Raw genomic sequence first — 22,756 nt, forward strand, 5'->3', positions numbered from 1 at the left:
GCCAACATTTTCAAACCAAAGTGCATAAAAATTAGTCTCCTAAATCCTTATTAAACGAAAGTGGCCTGATTTTCAGATGCAAAGCAGTTATAGCACCTACTGATTTCAGAGCAGAGTCTCTTCTTACTTTTTGTTGTACAGTACCTAGTGCAAAAGGACTCTGATATTCACTGGGACCTGCAAGTTGTACTGTTATACAGCCAGTAATACAAAAACAACATAACTGTTAAAGTTGAAAGGCACCAAATTTAAAACTAATGAACAGAATTATGTTTTACATAATTTGAAACTAATCTGTGGAACTCATTGCCACAAGACAACATTGAGTTCAAGAGTTAAGTAGGATGCACATTTTTTTGACAAAAGGTTTCATACCTAATTGCCTGTTCTATTGTCTTTCTTTTTTTAAAAACCAAAAATATGTTTCAATTTACAGTTTTTAAATTTTTCAGGTTTAATCATTCTCCTGGGCTGAGCCTGTATAATAGCTCCTGTTTGGTAAGGTTTAAATGTCATGCCTTGGGGTCATGCTGATGTATTAATTATTATTGTTTATGTATTTATTATAAAAACCAACATACACCAATGGTTGAGAGCATCTCCAAAAATGGAAACTTATTTTTGCAAAATCAATGTAAATTGCTGTATAACACACCACAGAAAAAAATTAACACAGTTATTTTCTACAAACATTAACCCCACTTATAGGAGAGAGTGCAAGGCCCAGACCTCAGCCAGCTTTTACTTCTCATTTTTCAGCTGGGTCTTGGTCCCGCATTGTTGAAGCCAATGGATGCTTTGCCATTGACTTCAGTGGGCACAAGATCAGGCAGTTAGGGTGGGTTTCACAACAGGACTTAGGTGTTGCAATGCTGAGCATCATGGCACCTTACTTTTAGGCATCTAGAAAATATGGGAACGACACTGTGATCCACAAATTACGCACCTAGGTTCTCTATACAATGAATGGGGAGGGACAGGCACCTAAGAATGCAATCCACAAAAGCCAGCACACTAGCCGGGGAGCCACCTAAGCTAGTTAATGGGAGATGCTGATGAGAGGGCTGTGTCCTAAGCCCTGCCCCTCTCTCGGAGGTGGGCATGTAAGCTCTGGCTGAAGAAAAGCACCTAGCTCTGCTTAGCGATCCATGACCAGGACCCTACTGCCAAATGGCGCCTAAGGCATTTCTTCTGAGAATGAGTTTGGCACTTGCTTTGCTCCACACAAAATGGTGGGGGGAGGGTGTGTCCACCTTATAACATTTAGCCCAGTGGTTGGAACACTTGCCAGGGATATGAGAGCCAGGTTTGATTCTCCTCTCACTGCCAGGAGCAAGGGGAGGGGGGATTTGAACAGGGGTTTCCTACATTCTCCAGAGAGTTCTTTATTGGCTACGGGACATTCTGATGAGGGCTCCCTCAGTCTCTCCTGTTGAAGCTGTTCCATGGTGGATAAATAAGAGAGTTTGAAGCAGGAGGATTGGCCCAGAGGTGTCTCAGCTGCCAGGTGGGGGCCCTAACCATTGGATTACAGCCTCATTCACACTCTTCCTCTCTCTAGGCCTATTACTTCCACCGTGGATAAATACTTAAATAGTCTTTGGGCCAGAAAGAGGGAGTAAATGCATGGGAATAACCCTGTAGGCCATTAGTTAGGGCACCTACCTAGGAGGTGGGAGACCCTGGGTCCAGTCCCCTTGCTGCTATCACTTTTTCATTATTTATCCACAAACAACTGCTTCAGCAGGAGAAACTGAGGGCATCCCCTCATCAGAATATCAATGGTTGGTGAACTCTCCTAAGCAGGGCCGGTTCCAGGCACCAGCGAAGGAAGCAGGTGTTTGGGGTGGCCAATGGAAAAGGGTGGCATGTCCGGGTCTTCGGCGGCGGGTCCCTCTGTCCCTCTCAGAGCAAAGGACCCGCCTCTGAATTGCCACTGAAGAATGAAGCGGTGCGGTAGAGCTGCCACCGAAGTGCCGCCGATCGTGGCTTTATCTTTTCTTTTTTTTTCTAACTTTGCCACTTGGGGCGGCAAAAGAGCTGGACCTGGGCCTGCTCCTGAGAGATGGAAGACCCCCATTTCTCCCTCCTCTGGCAGAGAGGGGGAAATTGAACCTGGGTCTCCAACAACCAAGGTGAGTGCTCTAGCCCCTGGGCTAAAAGTTATAAGGTAGGCACCTCCTCTTCCAGCTGGATTCAGAATGGGACTTGATCCAAAAGGCAGCCTCGGAGGACTCCTTCCAGATCAGGCCCCCACACACAACTTAAGTGGCTGAATGGCTATACTCCCCTGGTTCTCAAATTGCTTCAGGGCTTAGGTGGGAGATAGGTGTCTAGATGCCTAAAGGGAATCAGCAGTGCACATGCTCAGAGACAGAAACTTAGATTCTGAGGGAACTTTTACTCTAAAAAACTTAGGCACCGAATGGGTTTAGGTGCCCACAATGTTCAGTGAGAATTTTGTGGATTGCAGTAAAGTCAAAGGGGGACTTAGACACCTATGTCTGGGATTAGGTGCCTAATTCAATTTGTGAATCCCATCCTTACTGACCAATCCCAAAGGTTTGAAACATGCAACGATGCTTGGATTATAGAACAGCCTTTCTATTGTGCACTTAGAGCTGCACCGATGAAATACAATGAACCCACTGTAAGGTCTAATGAACCTCAAGCACAAGAACAATTTTCTAACCTCTGATTTTGATTAATATTGTGGGGTGTGGGGAAAGGAAAGCATTTCTTTCTGTGCAGTCAAAAGTAATTTTTTTTTTTTTTGCTTGCAAGTGAGCAAAAAATGTATGGTAGCTTTTTAGACTCATTTAAGGTACCAAATTCACTTGGGAAATAATTGTGTGAAAAGACATGTTTTTCTAAAAGTGTTCATATCAATATCTGCCCTATAGTACTAGGCATTGTTTATTTGGGAGGTCTGGCCCAGTTATGACACACCCTGGCCCAGTGTGACCCTATGGGAGATACTACTGAGCCAGAGAGTGTTGAAGGGTAATTGTGGTTAATCCTCATGTGGCTTTCAGGGCCTTGCTGAGTTAAGGTAATTAGGTATAGCTGAGCCTACTTAGCGTCTGTACTTCTAAAAGGGACTGGGCTTCTCTCATACTACAATAAAAAAGGCGTTTGCTGTTTAGATATCAGGACAAGGAGATCTGTGGTCAGAAGAGTTGCCCTGTTTATTTTGTTCGGTGTGTATCTGACAGTTTGTTTTGGGGGCTTAAGGATTTGAGCTTCATGATAAAAATGTGGCCAGGGCTCATGAAAGTTTTGTGGGTGTGTTCACATGGTGGCAGAAAAAATACTAAAATACTCTGGAGTGGCTTCTCTGCTTAACCTGGGACTCCAGTGAGATTTCTGTCCTGTGTATCTGACCCTGGATTTCTTAGATGCACTCACAGCATGCAAGGTGATTCACACGAAAGTAAGGAAGACTGTGTCCTACTCCTGCAGATCTAACACTCTGTTTTACTGTTGTTTTTGTAAATCTTAGGCACACTGAATCCTGGTAATGAGAATACATGAGCCTCACTCAGTAAAACTACAACATCTATAGAGAATGTGTTGCGTGAAATTCACCATTAGGTTCTGACTGAGGGACTCCAGTTGTTGAAAATCTATTAGAGACGTTTGCAAACCCTACTCTTGCTCTTCTAAGTTGATTGTCCAAAAACTTGACAGCCCAGCAGCTGTACTTCTGTACTGGGGGCGAGGGGGCTGAGGGGAGTGGGGAGAGAATGAAACTGCATTCAGATACTTTGCCAAGTATTGATCAAGCAGATACAGGCTCATTGTTAAAGTGCCAACAGTAATTAATAAAAGCCACCAAATGGTTATGTGGTGCCCCATTCTGATTTAATTGGGGGCGTTGGAAACAAACTCATAAAGTGTCAGTGTCCTGTTGTATTACTCTTTTTTTTCTATTTATAAGTGCTCATGAAAGGCACTGAATTGCAAGAGAGTGGATTCTCTGATTTAACCAGTTCTATAAAATGCACCTGCAGTTCAGGCTTCCCCACACTATCAATTAATCTGGTGAAACAACCTCTGAGTGAGAAGGTAGGTTAGTCTCTCTGTCTGTTCAGACCTTAGTGTGTCTGAGGCTGTCATTATTTTTAGGAATCCTGGCACAGAGCAAAATGGATATGGTGCTACAGATCTCAGACTACCATTACAAACTGAACTGAACTGAACCTCCTCATTGCACATAAATGATGAACAGCTATCAAACAGTAACCACTTCTGGTCTCTATTACTGAACCCAGATTCAAACCTGTGACACTGATTAAATGCTTTCTAGCCCAGCATCAATTCCAAGGACTCTCTCATCGGCCCGCTCCTGCTTTGCGAATGTAACGGAAGAGTCCCTAAAAACAAACTTGAAGACCTATTTCAATAAAGTTACAAGGGGCTGTGAAAACAGTAATAACTGAACCAATCAATATAGTTCATTTGGGGGTTTTCTCATAGTTAAAAACAGTCACATATATATGCCAGCCATGAAATCTGTCCAGCTAAGGGCACTGTAACTACTGTGTGACGGATGACATTTTAAAGGCCTCTCTGGGTTCTTAGACATGTGTAAACCACCCAAGACAATGATGGAAAGAACATTCAGTTCTCTTGCTTCAAGAATCCATTCACATCACCCTTGCCTGACTAGCACGCAATATATAAACAGAGCCTAGTAACTCTTAAGTGATATTATTGAGCTTTGCTTTGAGGTGGTTTTTGGTTGAGTGTGAGTGAGGAGAGGCTGCTTGCTTCTGGGGATTTTAAAGCTTTAACAAGCCTCCTTTCCACAAATCTTCTTTATATGTTGAACAGTGTGAACTAAAGCTTCATCCATGGCTTGTCAAGCCCAAGGAAGGTCATTACTTTTCTCCTTAAACTGTTGTCTTGTCACATGCCTTAAAGACAGGCACAAAGGAAGATAGGTGCTTGGTAAAGGAAGATTGCACTCAATGGACTAGTTCAGGATCGCATATCACACCATCACATAGCCAACTTCTGGACAAGCGGGCATTGATCTTCTCAGAGTGCCTATGATGCTCTAACTTGTGCACAAATCATTCGATATCTCCCTATTTTCCCACTTCCAGCCACCAGATGGCATTTTAAGTGCATTCCCACATAAAATGAATTGACAAATTCATGGGATATTACTGTGGCATGTTCTATTTCACACTTTTTTCTCCAAAGAGCGCAGAATGGGCATACTGTGGACCTGAAATACAAAGGATTATACAATTCTGGCTGCCATCATAAGATTTTACATTGAAGATAAAGCAAGAAAGGAAACAAACACATCCTTGTACACATTCCTTCTAAAAATTATGCCTATATATAGGGTCCCTCAAATAGCTCTACTTCTTTATAATCTGTGAATTCCTGGAAGGTACAATTGAAGCTGAAGATAGTAGCTTTTAATGGTTTGTAAGTGGGGGTGGGAGAAGGAAAGTGTGTGTGAATTTAATAGGCACAATTAAATTATCTCCTTAAACACATTTGTACAGCTTCTAGGGAAGACAATGGGTGATAAAAACACATACCCAAGAGCTTAATTTGGCTCAAAGAGTGCAAATGTTTCCTAAGAATTATTTCCATACTGCATGTGTTAATAGTGTATTAGACCAACTTCTCCTTTTCCTGTCTTTTCTCTTCATAATTAAATTAATTACAAATATAATTAATACATCAGGATAGTCAAAATTTGCATGTTAATTTCTTAACATTCCAGCTAAATCCTGGAAGATATTTCAGACACATTCCTGATTTCATGTTAAAAGATCAAACTACTCCTGTTCTCTTTCCAACTATAATGCTGTCTGTTTCCTGGCTTAGGAAGTTTTTAGTGCTTATATCAGAATCTAGAAAGAAAAGTGATTCCATCAGATAGGAGGTAATGCTAAACATTAGTTAGTAGGAGAAAATGCAACTCTTTAGCATTTCTGTATTACAAATACTTTAAAAACTGAATAGCCTGCTAGTCAGGTTTACAGTTTTGTCTCCTAACATTACTTAAACAGTAAAAGCCTTCATTCTTTCCACCACATCACTTTGTACCAATGGTATCTAAGGCCCAAATTCTCAAAGCTAGTTAGGATTTGAACATTGGTTGAAATTGATAGAAATTATCAGATTAAATACCTTTAAGGATCTTGTCCTAAGAACCTATTGTATTATGGATTAAAAGGGTCAAACTCATACTAATAAACACACATATTCCATGTCTCTCTCCTCCCCCACCACTTAAATAATGAGAGCAATCTTACTTGTCTGACATTAACTAAACTTGAATCTTTGGAAAGCTGTCAACCAAGCAACAAAAAGAATTAGACCCCCTGATTGAACTCAGGTTCTTCTGTTTGTCAGTTGTAAATTAGTGAGCATCAGAAAGTATGAATGTGAGGAGAAAACATTTCTCCAAAATTTTCCATTTCTCTGTGGGAAATTCTCTAAATCACTACATTATTGACCTTATTAAATCACTCTGTAAACACATCTCTTTCAGTGGCAGATAACTAATATTGTAGGAAGAGAAAAATAATTATAAAGAAAAAGAAGCAAATAGGCTATGAAAAACCATTTAGATTTTCTCAGCCCTGGAGACTTACCTATCAGCAAGATTACTAACATATCTGTAATGTAATAACCAAATAGGAAAGGCTTGTGCCAAACTTCTACCCCAACAGGAGCAATCACCAGATACATTGCTATTAATGTCTATAGAAAAAGGATAACGCTGTTTTAATCTTCCATTTATAAAGGCAAATTTAAATGCATAAAATTTCACTCACTCTAGTCCAGCATAAACTCCAGGGTACAAACATGCTAGTTTCCACCTCTTCCCTCCCTACACAATAGGGACTAATCCTGCAACCCAACACAATACTTGGAGGTAGAGGAGCAAAGTTCCAATACAGCCAACAAAATGACTTTAAGAATAAGCTGTACAAGATGCAATCCTGGTAATGTGTGCATCCGCCTCTTCTCAGTGTGCTAGTATTAGTCCAGAAACTGCAACTCCCCAATCTCTTCATAAAGCTGGGTCTCCCAGGTATCAATGGACCTGCTTACATCTAGATTCAGATTTTCAAATCTGGTTATGTCATTATTTTCTGTCTGTTTAATCCAGGGATGGACAAACTTTTTGCCCTGAGGACCACAGCTGGGTATGGAAATTGTATGGTGGGCCATGAATGCTCATGAAATAGGGGTTTGGGGTGCGGAAGGGGGTGAGGGCTCTGGGGTGAGACCAGAAATGAGGAGTTCAGGGTGCGAGAGGGTGCTCCGGGTTAAGGCAGGGGGTTGGGATGCGGGAGGGGGGTGATGGCTCCCGCTGGAAGTGCTGGCTCGGGGGTGGGGCCAGGGATGAGGGGTTTGGGATGCATGAGGGGGCTGCAGGCTGGGAGTGAAGATGAGAGGTTTGGAGTAGGGGAGGGGGCTCTGGGTTGAAGCAGGGGGTTGGGGAGGGTGAGGGGGTACAGGCTCTGGGCTGGGGTGTGGGTTCCAGGGTGGGGCCAGAAATGAGGGATTTGGGGTGGGGGCTCTTGGCTGGAGAAGGGGTTGGGGTGTGGGGGAGGGTGCTCCAGGCTGGGACTGAGGGGTTTGGTAGGTGGGAGGGGGATCAGGGCTGGAGGAGGGGGTTGGGGCAGGGGAGGAGGTCATGGGTGCAGACTCTGGGCAGCACTTATCTCAAGCAGCTCCCGGAAGCAGCAGCAGCATGTCCCCCGCTCTGGCTCCTATGTGGAGGCATGGCGCCAGCCAGGCGGCTCTATGTGCTGCCTCATCCGCAGCGCCACCCCTGTAGCTCTCATTGGCCGCAGTTCACAGCCTATGGGAGCCGCGGAGCCAGCACTTGAGGCGGGGGCAGCGTGTGGAGCCCCGTAGCTGCCCCTACGCATATGAGCTGGAGGGTGGACATGTTACTGCTTCTAGGAGCTGTGCAGAGTGGGGCAAGCCCCCAACCCCGCTCCCCAGCAGAAGCTCCAGGGCCGGATGCAGTCTGCGGGCCATAGTTTGCCCACCCCTGGTTTAATCCAACCCATCTTTCCCCCTAAACAGAATAAAGTCAAGTACTTTGAGGGGAAATAATAGCTGACATTAATTTCTTATTAAAGCAGAATGGAAAAATAGGGCATTTTTTTGTAAAGATTCTTAGTTTGGCTAAGAGACGCTAACACTATTTATTATAGGTAGGGCCCTACTACCAAATCCACGGTCCATTTTAGTCAATGTCACAGTCAGAGGATTTTAAAAATAGTAAATTTCATTATTTCAGCTATTTAAATCTGAAATTTCACAGTGCTGTAATTGTAGGGGTCCTGACCCAAAAAGAAATTGTGGGGGGGGGCGGTTTGCAGTACTGCTACCCTTACTTCTGTGCTGCTGCTGGCGGCGGCTCTGCCTTCAGAGCTGGGCAGCTGGAGAGCAGCAGCTGTTGGTTGGGATCCCAGCTCTGGAGGCAGAGTCACTGCCAGCAGCAGCGCAGAAGTAAGGGTGGCATGGTATAGTATTGCCACCCTTACTTCTGTGATTCTGTCTGTAGAGCTGGGCCCTCAGTCAGCAGCCGCCACTTTCTGGCTGCCCAACTCTGAAGGCAGCAGCAGCACAGAAGTAAGGGTGGCATGGTATGGTATTGCCACCCTTACTTCGCTGCTGCTGGCAAGGCACTACCTGCAAAGCTGAGCGCCCGGCCACCAGCCCCCGCTCTCCAGCCACCCAGCTCTGATGGCAATGCAGAAATAAGGGAGGCAATACCGCAACCCCTCTAAAATAACCTTGCGACCACCCCCTGCAATTCACTTTTGGGTCAGGACCCCAATTTGAGAAATGCTGGTCTTCCCTGTAAAATCTGTATAGTCTAGGGTAAAAGCACATAAAAGACCAGCTTTCACAGGGGGAGACCAGATTTCACAGTCCATGATGCATTTTTTATGGACGTGAATTTTGTAGGGCCCTAATTATAAGATAGACGAGGAAGGAAGCAGGCAACTTTATTAACAATAAAAGGAGTAACCACTTAATTCATTAGGCACTGCACTGAAAACTCTACCCGATGTGGGTTAAGTTACTCTAGTTATAACAGTGATGTATGTGTAATTTGGATATTCTAATTAAAGTTAATTAATTAATCTCCCTCTCCCACCCCCACTTACAAACACTCTTGTTGCTTTAGCTCTATTTTATTGCACATTGTAGTCATTGTATCATCATCATCTTCACATCACCGTCTATTAGCATTTGAAGGCCCAAAGCTGACTAGTGTTTCCTGTCATTTTAAGGGCATACGGTGGACATACAGTATTGAATGTAGAATAATAAAAGAGCCTCCAGTCAGGATACTGTAGGCAGGACTGGTAGTGCCGCCTATTATTAAGGTTGCCTAACACTTCCCATTACAACACTGTGTTCTCAGTTGCCAACCTTTAACAGTTCAGGCTGAAATTTTACATGCTGGGTGTCTGCCTCAGGCTGAATTATTCTAGAAAATTTCAACCAAAACAATGTAGTTGTGTCTGAGAATGAGGCTGGGGGAAAATACGTTAATGTGCTCATGTAAAATTTTGGTGATGTTTTCTTTAAAAAGCTCTAGCACCTCCATGCTTTGCAGCAGGGACTTGAATTTTTACAGTGGGGTAGCATTTGTGCCAGGGATGTGGCCTTTTACCTTTTTGGTGTAAATCTGCCCAAATTTGGCAGGCTGCCACATTGAAGGCTATTGAGGAGCCAGGGAGGGAGGCAGGCTGGAAACCAGGAAGGTTTCTGTTGGAAACCTGCCAGGCGTCTGTCAGAAATTTGTTGAAATCGAGACGTTCCCCCAGAATGTTTCAATTTTGAAGCATCAGCATTTTCCAACAGAAAACTGTTCCATCAGAAAAATTTCTTACCAACTCTATTGCCCATGCACCATTCCCAGAAAGCAACCGAGGACGCTCTAGCAAGGACTACGGGGCAAAGCTGGACTTTCCTTGAAACAGATACTTTCAACTGCTCTGTACCGGGATGGGGCCAGGCACAGGAATTGAAAGCAGGGAGCCTGTCTCTTCTGTGCTTTCAATGACCCCTCTGTTGGCATGCAGGCATGGAGGAGGAAGTTGTTGGAGCTGAATGCAAAGACAACAACAACAATACGCAACACAGACAAAAATATGTCATGTTTAAGATGTACATACCCACAAGTATGTACTACTGATTCCAATTTTGAAGATTTGAAAACTTAGGATATGAAAGGTTATTTGCTTCTAGGCCCTGTGGTATAGTAGAGTAGGCACCAGGCTTGGAGTCAGGTTTTGTCAGGTCTAATCCTAGTCTAAATACTGACTTGCTATATAATCATGGTTATGGCAATTACAGTAATTTAATCTCAGTTTTTCCAGCTATAAAATAGGGGTAATGATACTTAATATTTGTAAAATTCTGTATAAGACCAAGTATCAGAGGGGTAGCCGTGTTAGTCTGGATCTGTAAAAGCAGCAAAGAGTCCTGTGGCACCTTATAGACTAACAGACGTTTTGCAGCATGAGCGTTCGTGGGTGAATACCCACTTCATCGAATGCAAGTAGTGAAAATTTCCAGGGGCAGGTATATATATGCAAGCAAGAAGCAAGCTAGAGATAACGAGGTTAGTTCAATCAGGGAGGATGAGGCCCTGTTCTAGCAGTTGAGGAGTGAAAACCAAGGGAGGAGAAACTGGTTCTGTAGTTGGCAAGCCATTCACAGTCTTTGTTTAATCCTGAGCTGATGGTGTCAAATTTGCAGATGAACTGAAGCTCAGCAGTTTCTCTTTGAAGTCTGGTCCTGAAGTTTTTTTGCTGCAGAATGGCCACCTTAAGATGTGCTATTGTGTGGCCAGGGAGGTTGAAGTGTTCTCCTACAGGTTTTTGTATATTGCCATTCCTAATGTCTGATTTGTGTCCATTTATCCTTTTCCTTAGAGACTGTCCAGTTTGGCCGATGTACACAGCAGAGGGGCATTGCTGGCATATGATGGCGTATATTACATTGGTGGACGTGCAGGTGAATGAACCGGTGATGGTGTGGCTGATCTGGTTAGGTCCTGTGATGGTGTCGCTGGTGTAGATATGTGGGCAGAGTTGGCATCGAGGTTTGTTGCATGGATTGGTTCCTGAGCTAGACTTAGTATGGTGCGGTGTGCAGTTACTGGTGCACGGATAATACGGTTCAAGGATAAATGGACACAAATCAGATATCAGGAATGGCAATATACAAAAACCTGTAGGAGAACACTTCAACCTCCCTGGCCACACAATAGCAGATCTTAAGGTGGCCATTCTGCAGCAAAAAAACTTCAGGACCAGACTTCAAAGAGAAACTGCTGAGCTTCAGTTAATTATAATTCTACTGACGGGCTCCTTGATTAATTAATCTAACACAGAGTGAGAGCTAGTGCAGCAGAATTCCACTGATTCTAATGGGCCTTCCACACCTATGTCCCGATCCTGCAAAGACTTACACATGTGCTTAACCTTATGCATTGGGAGTCACCCTGTTAACTCTGATAGATCTACTCATGGTATGTAAAGCTAAATATGTGCCTAAGGCCTGTCTAGATGGAGAGTTGGTGCACAAAAAGCTGGAGTGTAAATTTCTCATTGGGAGTAGATCATGTTTGTCTTTCTCCCAGAGAATAGAAGTGACTTTGTATGAAGTAAAAGCTGGTCTCCATATTGGAAGGAAAGGTTAAAGAACTAGAGAGACCATGTATCGACCTGGCATTGCACCAGAGAAAATGAAGACTTTTTGGATAGAAATCAGGATTTGTTACTTCAGGCACAGCCTGCTGAAGAATCAGAGAGGGCATTGCAAGGGGGACTGGAGAACAAGGAAGCAAGTTGGCAGTATGTGTCCTCTAGAAAAATAAGGAGGAGAACCAATATACCCCCAACACAGATAGAAGTAAGCAACTGCTTTCAGGCTCTCTGCACAGGTACTACTGCTGAGATTGCCTTGGAAGCATCTCCTGATCCCTTCCCTCAGATGACCATGTCGACCAGAATGCATGGAACGCATTGTCCTAGAGATGGGGGTTCCATGACCCCCACTCCCAAGAGGAGGAGAAGGATAGTCTAGCCATTTCGCCGCCCCAAGCACGGCGGCACGCCGCGGGGGGCGCTCTGTCGGTCGCTGGTCCCGCGGCTCCGGTGGACCTCCCGCAGACATGCCTATGGGAGGTCCATCGGAGCCGCCTGCCGCCCTTGCGGTGCCGGCAGAGCGCCCCCCGTGGCATGCCGCCCCAAGCACGCCCTTGGCATGCTGGGGCCTGGAGCTGCCCCTGAGGATAGTGGTGGTCAGGACTCCCTCCTAAGGGGGAGAGTCATCCATCTGCTGTCCAGACTGGGAATTTTGAGAAGGGTGCTGCTTGCCTGGAGCTAGAATTCAGGATGTAATTGAGGGCTGGTCCACACTAAGAAGCAGGGTCGAACTAGGGTACGCAAATTCAGCTACGTGAATAGCGTAGCTGAATTCGAAGTACCCTAGTTCGAACTACTCACCCGTCCAGACGCCGCGGAATCGAAGTCCGCGGCTCCAAGGTCGACTCCGCCACCGCCGTTTGCAGTGGTGGAGTACCGGAGTCAACCGCGGCGCTTCCGGAGTTCGAACTATCGCGTCCAGATTAGACGCGATAGTTCAAACTCCAAGAAGTCAAACTCACCGCATCAACCCGGCTGGTAAGTGTAGACTAGCCCTGAGACTCATCAAGCCCGCAGACCGCTACCCCTTCCTATTTATCCATCTGGACCCCAACGATACTGCCAAGAATGACCTTGAGCAGATCACTGCAGACTATGTGGTTCTGGGAAGAAAGATAAAAGAGTTTGGAGTGCAAGTGGTGTCTCATCCACCTTCCTTGTTGAAAGAGAAGATCTGGGCAAGGACCGTTAAATCATGGAAGTAAATGTGTGGCTATGCAGGTGGTATCGTTGAGAGAGCTTGGCTGATTAAACAAGGAGTTCATGTTCCAGGAAAGGGGATTACTGTGCTGGCATGGGCTCCATCTATCAAATACTGGGAAGAGCATCTTTGAACATGGTCTGGCTAACCTGATAAGGAGAATTTAAACTAGGTCCTATGAGGGATGGTGACAAAAATCTGACCAATGCACATCTAGCCTCAACTAATGAAGACAAGGGGAAGAGGCTAATTTCTGAAGAAGGGACTAGAAAACACAACTACATTAAAAAGGCAAGAAGAAAAGCAACAGGACAGGCTGCAAAATATCTTCGATGCCTATATACAAATGTAATGAATATGGGGAACAAGCAGGATGAACTGGAAGTAATGGTATACAAAGAAAATGACTTAATTGGCATTACAGAGACTTGGTGGGACAACTCCCATGATTGGAGTACCAGCATTGAGCGGTACAGATTGTTCCGAAAGGATAGGTATGGGAAAAAAGGAGGTGGTGGTGTGCTATACATCAAGAATGTATACATTTGGTCCAAGGCCCAAGAGGAAGTGAGTGACAGATCTACTGAGAGTCTTTAGATGAGGATAAAAAGGGGAAAGGACAGTAGCAATGTTATCATGGGGGTCTATTATAGACCACCAAATCAGGAACAGGAAGTGGATGAGTCATTCTACAAGCAGATAACAAGATTAGCTAACACACATGAGCTAGTATTAATGGGGGATTTTAACTTCTCTGATATCCGTTGGAAGACTATTACAGCAAAACATAATATGTCCTGCAAATTCTTAGCATGTGTAGGGGATAACTTTCTGATTCAGAGTTCAGGAAACAACTAGGGAGTCATCCATTTTTTTTTTATCTGATCTTGACCAACCGTAAGGTCTGAGGCCTTTTTTCTGCAGTCACATTAGGACACCAGCAGCCATGAGCCAAGAAGCAGAAAGTCACATCCTCACATTCCATCTAAATTACACTAAAACAATTAAATATCAGGCTGTTAAGAAGGCGCTCCTATACTAATAGTACCCACTCACCACCAGATAAAGAAACAGTTATCTTTAAACATCTTAAGCGATTCCCTGCCAGACAGAATGCTACTAAAGAAAGATCTTATCAACAGTTGTGGTTGTGAAATCTCTACTTCTTTATTGTTTTGCCTTTATGGTCCCTACTGCCTTATTTTTTATCTGTATGATTTCTGTTTGGTTCTTCGATTATTACTGTCTGTTGCATAACTAATTTTGCAAGATTTAAATCAACTAAGGTGGTGGGGTATGATTGGGTAAATAATTGTTTCGCAATATGTTAGGATTGGTCAAAGAATTATTTTGTAGTACTTTAATAAAATGATTGGTTAAGGTACAGCTAAGCAGGACTCAAGTTTCACTATATAAACTTGTGTCCAAAAGGAAGTTCTTTGGAACCTAACTCCAGGACACAGCCCCAAGATCAGCGCTGCCAGACCTCAACACCCTGCCAGCTATATCATGCAGAAGCTGGAGTCCCCGGATGATCTGACTGGCCATCAGGAAAAGTTCATCTGCTTTATTGGGAGTGGTGAGCATTGTATGCTTAGTGTGTGCATTCTGTTTTGGTAACTGTTCACAAATAGAAGTTAAGGATATTACTGTGTAAGGCTCTTTCACTGATAAAAGACCCCGCAGACCTGCAGAAGAGTATGCCTGGTACCAGAGGGCAGGACAAGAGGCAATGGGTTCAAACTATAGCATAGCGGATTTAGATTAAATCTCAGGAAAAACTTCCTAACTGTAAAAACAGTAGGACAATAGAACAGACTGCCTAGGGAGGTTGTGGAAGCTCCTTCACTAGAAGTTTTCAAAAAGAGGCTGGACAGCCATCTGTCTTGGATGGCTTAGTTGACAAATCCTGCATCTGGCAGAGGGTTAGACTACTAGATGATGCCTGTGGTCCCTTCAAACACTATGATTCTATGAAAGCGCAGTCGGGGACTGTTAGTGCACAGTCATGGAGTCCACACAGTCAGTTAGTGTGCATCAGCCTGGGGCGCTGTAAATTTACACCCCAGCTTGCCGTGCATGAGCTCTCCATCTAGACAAACCCATTTGCAGAATAGAGGCTGTACAGAACCCTACTGGGGTGTGTCTCTCACTGTAGTAAATCAACCCTTAACATTAATTCTATTTTAATACCTAGTAGAGGCAAGAAAAATATTTGGAGAAAATGACTTTCCAACAAAACGTGACTGTTAACAGGTTCTCTTTTGAAGCAATTCTACAAAATTTCAAAGTTTTCTATGCAATTGCACATAAAAATATTCTTGATGTTCACGTGAATTTGAACATGTCATATTCACTTAAATTAATTTCAAGCGTGTTAGTTGATTGTGATTGGTCACACACTGGTTCAGTAGAACCTGGTGTACAAACACGTCTTTTGTTTTTTAACCGGTATAACTATTTGGGTTGGAAGTGTAATTTTCTTTTTAGCTGAAATAGCTATCTGAGTTCAACTCTTAACATTGAAATAGTAATGCCACTACATCTTTTCAGTGAATACACACTATCTGGGCTTTTCTGGTGGTCCACTGCTCAGACTGAGAGGCTCCTTCTCACAACTGCTGTTTATTTTTTCCTTTTATTTTTAGCTTTGTTTCCTCTTTTCAACTGGCAATAGTGAGTGAGAAGTAGGGACACAGCCTATGCACCTAAATCACTCCAGTTATTACCAACATTTGTAATTTATCTGGTAGGATTTAACCTACCACTTTATTAAAGAAAAATTTCCCATAGTGCTTCTGATAAGCATAAAGTCTCTGGGACTGCACACAGTAGCAGTGCTACATCTGTCAATAAGAAGCAATAAATTCTTTGCTACCACTTCACACTAGCTATTGGAGCTGGCTTAGAGCCACAGCAGGGTCATGGTTAGAGCTAGTCCAAATTTTTTCATATTCTCTTTTTCAATTATAATTTTTTGACCAGAATGAAATTTATTTTGATCAAAATTTCCCATTTTGTCACCAAAAATCCAGAAACCAACAAGTTTTTCAATACAAATAGATGGAGCAGTTTCTTTTAACTTTTCAGTAACATTTTTCAATATTTTATTAAAATATTTTTTAAAAACTTTTTTTCTTTTAATCAAACATCTCCAGTGTTTTTTCCACAAGAATTACAAATACATGGAAATGTTTAAATCTATAGAAATTTCCTGTGAAAAGTAACCGGCAGCACTTGCCTTTTTTTTGCTCTGCCGGCGGACCCCCTCCACCATGTGTCCCGATATTTTCTCCCTCTCATCTGGTCACCCTAGCATAGGACTAAGAGCTTGTGTTTATTGGAGAAACAAACATCATTAAGGCAGCATCCTTATGGATATCAAGGATATTGGATGGTTTTAAATAACAAAAATATTAAGGACTTGATCAGTTGTTCTCCATGTCCACTGAAGGCAGCACAAGAACTAATGGACTTAATCTATAGCAAGGGAGATTTAGGGTTAGGTATTAGGAAACACTATAAGGGTAGTTAATGTCTGTAATAGGCATCCAAAGGAGGCTGTGAAATCCCCATCGTTGGAGGTTTTTATGAACAGGTTGGAAACAGCTGTCAGGAATGGTCTACATTTACTTGATCATGTCTCAGAGTAGGGGGCTGGACTTGATGACTTCTCAAGGTCCTTTCCAGCCCTACATTTCTATGATTCTATAAACGTAGATGTCTTTGATCACCTGTCCTTCAGAAATTTTACACTTAATTTTCAAGTTTACATATCATGGCCTCCTATGAATGGCTAGCTCTAAACAAAGCTAATTGGAACACCAATTACAACCAAAACACTGTAATTACATTACTAATTCTGATGAGTTATGCAGTGGCAAATAAGTGATCTGCATAAATTACAAGAATTTCTCTGTTTCATCTCTTTTTCATGATGAACCACAACTATTTTATTTTCTAATTAACATAGAGGCAATTACAGAGTATAGTCTGCCACTGCATAGAATGAAGCTGAGTTGTCATCATCATCATCATCATCTTGTAAACTGCATAATGAGGGTTAAGTTTTCATTGAGCTTACACAACTGCTGTTATCATACAATTCCAGTTAATATATGCAGCACTTCCTGCACACTATGCTGAAAATGTGGCCCTGAGTGATTGGCTACCATCAGTTTAAAAATAGGATCACCAGTTTTGGTTGGACGTACTCCTGGAGGTTTCATCATATGACATAAACTTTAATTAAAGATTAATCTTTAATTCCTGGAGACTCCCAGACAATTCTGGATGGCTGGCAACCTATTTAAAAAGGAGGCACATTTGTTAAGGGTGACTGGGTCATCTCTGTGCTTGAAATAGTGGTGTAATAGTGTAACTCTGCCATTGAATGAAGTTAGAGGAGTCGTCTTCTGTACTGCTGGAGGTAATAATGATGTGCTTGCTTTAAACAGAACCTTTCATCTAAGGTTCCAAAATGATTTACAGATATGGAAAAAACAGCTGTGTTGGGGGGGATAGGGTACTCACCCAGAATGTGGGAGACCCCTGGTTCAAGTCCCTCTTCCTCCTGAGGGAGAGAAGGGAGCTGAACAGGAATAAGCCATCTCTCAGGGGAGTGTCCTAAACATTGGGCTATGGAGTAGTCTGATGTGAGGCTCCATCAGTCTCTCCTATTGAAGTTGTTCCCCTTTAATTGAATAACTAAATATTAATTGGGCCAGTGACAGAGTCAGAATGATTCTATAGCCTAGTGGTTAAGGCACTCACCTGAGAGGTGGCTGATCCCTGTTCAAATGGGAGAGTACCCTGCCCACTGGGCTAAAGATTATAAGGGAGGTCCTCTTCTCTTTTGTTTCAGGCCCTGCACACAATTTAGGCAGCCGAACACCTATCTCCCCAAGTTCATGGCTCGCATGCAAAGACAGGTGCCTTCCTACAGCCCAGCCTTAGGTGCCTATCTCCATAAGGGCAGGGCTTACCACACACCTTTCTTGTCAACATTTCCTATTGGCTAGCTTAGACAGCTCTCCCCCTCCCGCCAGTGCTGGCTTTGTGGATCATACTGTAAGGCGCCTCTCTTCCCCCATTTATTGTCTAGATGCCAAGGTTTTGTGGATCACAATTTTGTTCCTGTGGGTTTTTTTAGATGCTCAAAAGTTAGGCGCCACGACACTCAGTGTCAGAATGCCTAAGTATCTTTGTGGATCTGGGCCCTATATATAGCGCGTGCCTTAACACCCTCTCGACCTCTTCATGTAATTAATAGATATTTAAGTTTATTTGCTTATCACTCTGACTGTGAGTGGGTCATTATGGATGTTACTAGAAACGAGGTATAAAAACAAATACAGTGGCTTGTGGAATAAGTCGATGGAAAATGGAAGTAAGAGTAGTCTGCATTTTGTTAGTGTCTTTCACCTTAGTTGATCAAAGCCCTTCACAAGCACCATTGAATTAAGCCTCACAGCACAACTATGAGATAAGGAAGTTTTATCATCTTTATTTTACAGATGAGGAAACTTAGGCATAGAGCGGTGTTTTCCCCAAGGTCACATGGGAAGTTGGTGCCATAGCCAGAAGTACCACCCAGATCAGCTGGTTCCCAGTCCTGTGCTTTCCTCCCTAATAGAGCCTCATGAATAGGGGACATCTCTCTGAATTTTCAATACTGGATCAATGATTAATAATTTGAGCTTTAAAAATTGATTGTCTTCACACAGCTGTACCTGCCATGCAGAATGAACCTTTCTGGTAAGTCCTAAAGTGTGATGGCAATACAACTGGTCATCAAGATCCTGCCTAGGATCTGGTTTCTGAAAGAGCTCCACCTGGAGTCTGCTTAGTAAGCCACCAGAAGAAGATAACAGATTGGGGAAATCAATCCAGGAGGATGAATTCTAAGTAAAGGTACTTGATTTTGAACTCTTGCATGGGTAAAATCATTTGGGAACACCATATGATCATTGTGCAAATAGTGTCATTTATATCCCTGCATTTTATGTAAGGTTTGATGGAGCAGTGAAAGTCAGGGCACTGGGGGGCTCAGAGCAATGATTATGGCATTTTAATAAATGCCATGTGTACTAATTCATACAGCGCACCAGAGCCTTGTGCTGATGAAGTAACTGCTATGCTTACAGTTTCACTAAAACTACTGTTAGCTAAATGTCACAAATCAAATCTAGCTAAATTACATTCTCATTTATGTCATCTGATTTTTATACTTGCTACAGGCATATTTTTCTGATAAGGTAATGAAACTATAACACTGATGATTTGTTTGAGCATGCCCCTTCCCTTCAAATGCACAAATATTTCTGCAATACTTCTAGGATTATGCTATTTCTTACTCAATTTCTTTGCCAAGTTCATTTGCCCTGAGCAATATTTTCCTCTTTCTTTTAATACTTAACAGTAACATAGTTTTAAAAACAAGAATCATAAATACTTACCACTTGGCTTAGATCATATCCCCAAGGAAGAAAGAGAACTCCTGTGTTATATTTTTCCCAATGTGAAAACATAAAGTTAAGCAAGACAGTACTTAAAGATATATACATTGTGTGTACAGAAATCCCAGTCTTTCCATTAACACATGAGCAAATAGAAAAATAAGAGAGGATGAAGATGAAGGTAGCCCAGCTATCTAGCCCATGGTCAAATAACTCCCCCAAAGGGCTACTGGACTGAGTCCTTTGAGCACGCTTCCCAATGCTTTACAATTTTGTTAGATAGATTTCATGCTACTGTATGTAATAACATGGGGGAAATGTACTCATAGACCAAGAACAAATGGAGTTCTGCTCCACCAAAACTTTTGTCCTGCTCATATAGCATTGACTTCTGCCCTCATCTAAATATTTTTTGTTACAACTCTTCTTCCTCACAAGCTTTGCCAGTAGACACTTGCATTCATTACCCTGTCTCCCAATGGCCTCCCTGATATTCTGTCAAAACACTGTAGACCCAAGTCCTGCAGAAAATAACCCTAAATAATTATGATTTACACCAGGGGTGGGCAAACTTTCTGGCCTGAGGGCCACATCTGGGTGGGGAAATTGCATGCAGGGCCATGAATGTAGGGCTGGGGCAGAGGGTGTGGAGTGTGGGAGGGGGCTCAGGGCAGGGAGTTGGGGGCTCAGGGCAGGAGGTTGGGGTGCAGGAGGGGTGCGGGGTTCAGCAGAGGGCTCAGGGCAGGGGGTTGGGATGCAAGGTTCAGCAGGGGGCTCAGGGCAGGGGCTTGGGGTGCAGAAGGGGTGTGGGGTGCAGCAGGGGGCTCAAGGCAGAGGGTTGGGTGCAGGGTACAGGAGGGGCTTGGGGTGCGGGCTCCTGAAAGTGGCCAGCTCATGTCCCTGTGACCCTTGGGGGAGGAGGGGCAGAGGGCTCTGCGTGCTACCCTCACCTGCAGGTACCTCCCCCAAGCTCCCATTGGCTGCGATTCCCCGTTCCCAGCCAATGGGAGCTGCGGGGGGTGGTGCCTGCAGGTCAGGGCAGCACATGGAGCCTTCTGCCCTCCCCCTCCACCCCAGGGCCCGTAGGGATGTGGTGCCAGCCGCTTCCGGGAGTGGCACAGGGCCTGGGCAGGCAGGGAGCCTGCCTTAACCCCGCGGCGCCAAGGGGGTGGCAATCCCGTGGGCTAGACGCAAAGCCCTGATGGGCCAGATCCAGCCCACGGGCTGTAATTTGCCCACCCCTGATCTACACGATTTTACAAATCTAACCTGATTATTCTAATGTGCAGATAGACTAATACTCATGAAAATATTTGGGGTGGAGGGGTGGGTTGGGTTATTTATTTATTTAACACTTGGGAGGATTCGGGTGGCTATTTGCTGGCTGAATCCTAGTAGCATCTTATAAAAAGAATAAATAATGTTTCCCTTGATCATATATTGTCAAGTCTAGTTGCTGATTTATACATACCAGTATCTTATGTTCATATCTATAGACATTTTCAGTTCATTTGTGGTGTTATTCGAGGGGGAACTTGGATCAGGACACAGCAGAGAGACTGTTTCCTTCAAATAGTTTCATGAGATATTAAATGTCTTGAAGCCAAATGACCAGGCCTAAGAGACCTGCTTTTTTGTCTCATGTTGGTGGATGACACCTCCCAGCTGTATATTACAAAGTCATAGAGTTTAAGGCTGGAAGGGACTACCAGATAATCCAGTTTGCCCACCCGTAATCACAGGCCACTAAATCCCACATCAATTACCCCTGAATTGAGCCCAACAACCAGAATTAGAACCAAAGTATTTATAGCCCTGAAGAGACCCACTATTGTGTGTCACAGGCACACGTAGGATGCCTCAATGCCCAAGGTCCTTGTAATGGCCGGGAAGTGATTTGGTGATATACTCAGATGATCATTTAATTAAATTCATTAAGGCTGTGCAAAGAATGATAGTTATGAAATAAAACACTTCTAGTAGTGATGATGATGATTGGGAAGGATTATTAGCCAAAGTTGCCTGATCATCAACTTCCAGAAATGATCATGCCAATCATGTATTGTACTATAGAGCTACAGAAATCCCAGTCAGTATATAATCTTAGCACAAATTTCAGCAATAGAATAGAAATACTGAGGCATACACCGAGACATACACAAATCTAATCTGGTGTAAAACATGAATATGAAACTGAAAGGTCAGAACATGGTTAGAATGTTGCCATGAGCAGAAAAGGCAGCAAAATGGGCAATCCTAGATGAAACTGAATCATTAAATGCACTTCAGACCAGACCTATAATGCTCATATTATCTTTCTGGACAGACACTGGAGTATCAAGGGAGTTGCAGCAGAGACAAAACAAGAACACTACATTCATTTCCCCTTTTTACCTGCTCTGTGTCTTTTATTTCCCCTAGTTTCTGTAGTTGTGAGTGCCTGGGAGCTTCTTATAGAGTCAGTGGTTAAGCGCCAAAGATTTCCATAAGAACCATCGCTAGTATGCATGCGGACAGGATTGTCAGATGTTCATGGTCTATCTTCTTGAGGGAAGCCTGGCTAGAGTAGTCTGGAGGGCGTTAAACTAATAACAACAGTGTAAGATAAAAATAGGGTAGATATGAACACTCTGTGCAAAATTGAGATGTTGAGAACAAAATTAATCAAGGAAGCCAAGGACATGAAGAGAAGAAATTCTTTAATTGTAAAACTATTTCCCCATGCTTATCTTCCCCCTCCCCACCCTCATACAGTTCCTTATATCTCCTTGTCATGTGCTGGAAATGGGCCATTTTCACTACCACTACAAACAGTTATTTTTCTCTCCTGCTGACAACAGCTCACCTTAACTGATCACTCTCCTTATAATGTGTATGGTAACATTGTTCCCTGTGTGTGTGTATATATATATATATCTTCCTTCCGTATTTTCCACTACATGCATCCGATGAAGTGAGCTGTAGCCCACGAAAGCTTATGCTACAATTTGTTAGTCTCTAAGGTGCCACATGTACTCCTATTCTTTTTAATGCCTACACACCAATGCTAGAAGCCAGGATAACAAACAAGAGGAATTGGAATTGCTCATAAATGTGATGTAGTTGCTATTACATAAATCTGGTGGGGTGATTCACACTACTGCAATGTTAAAATCAATGGTTATAACCTATTTAGGAAAGACTGAGATAACAAAAGGGGAGGAGGGATAGCACTCCGTCAAAAATGGCATTACCTGTTTCCAATTCATTGATAACTCAGAAGAAAATGATCTTGAATGCTTAAGGATCAATGTCCTAACAGATAAAGCATAAGATGCAGTATTAGTATGTGTCTTCTGCAGACCACAAAAATGACACAGGGAACAGAATGA

General features: G+C 43.2%; 1 pseudogene; it reads right to left on the reverse strand.

Moving 5' to 3' along the window:
• LOC120399270 overlaps nt 1–22,756 on the reverse strand; it is an 89,174-nt pseudogene that overhangs the window by 21,472 nt on the left and 44,946 nt on the right.

Source organism: Mauremys reevesii, linkage group 2 (assembly GCF_016161935.1).
Source record: "Mauremys reevesii isolate NIE-2019 linkage group 2, ASM1616193v1, whole genome shotgun sequence".
NCBI classification, from domain to species: Eukaryota; Metazoa; Chordata; order Testudines; family Geoemydidae; genus Mauremys; species Mauremys reevesii.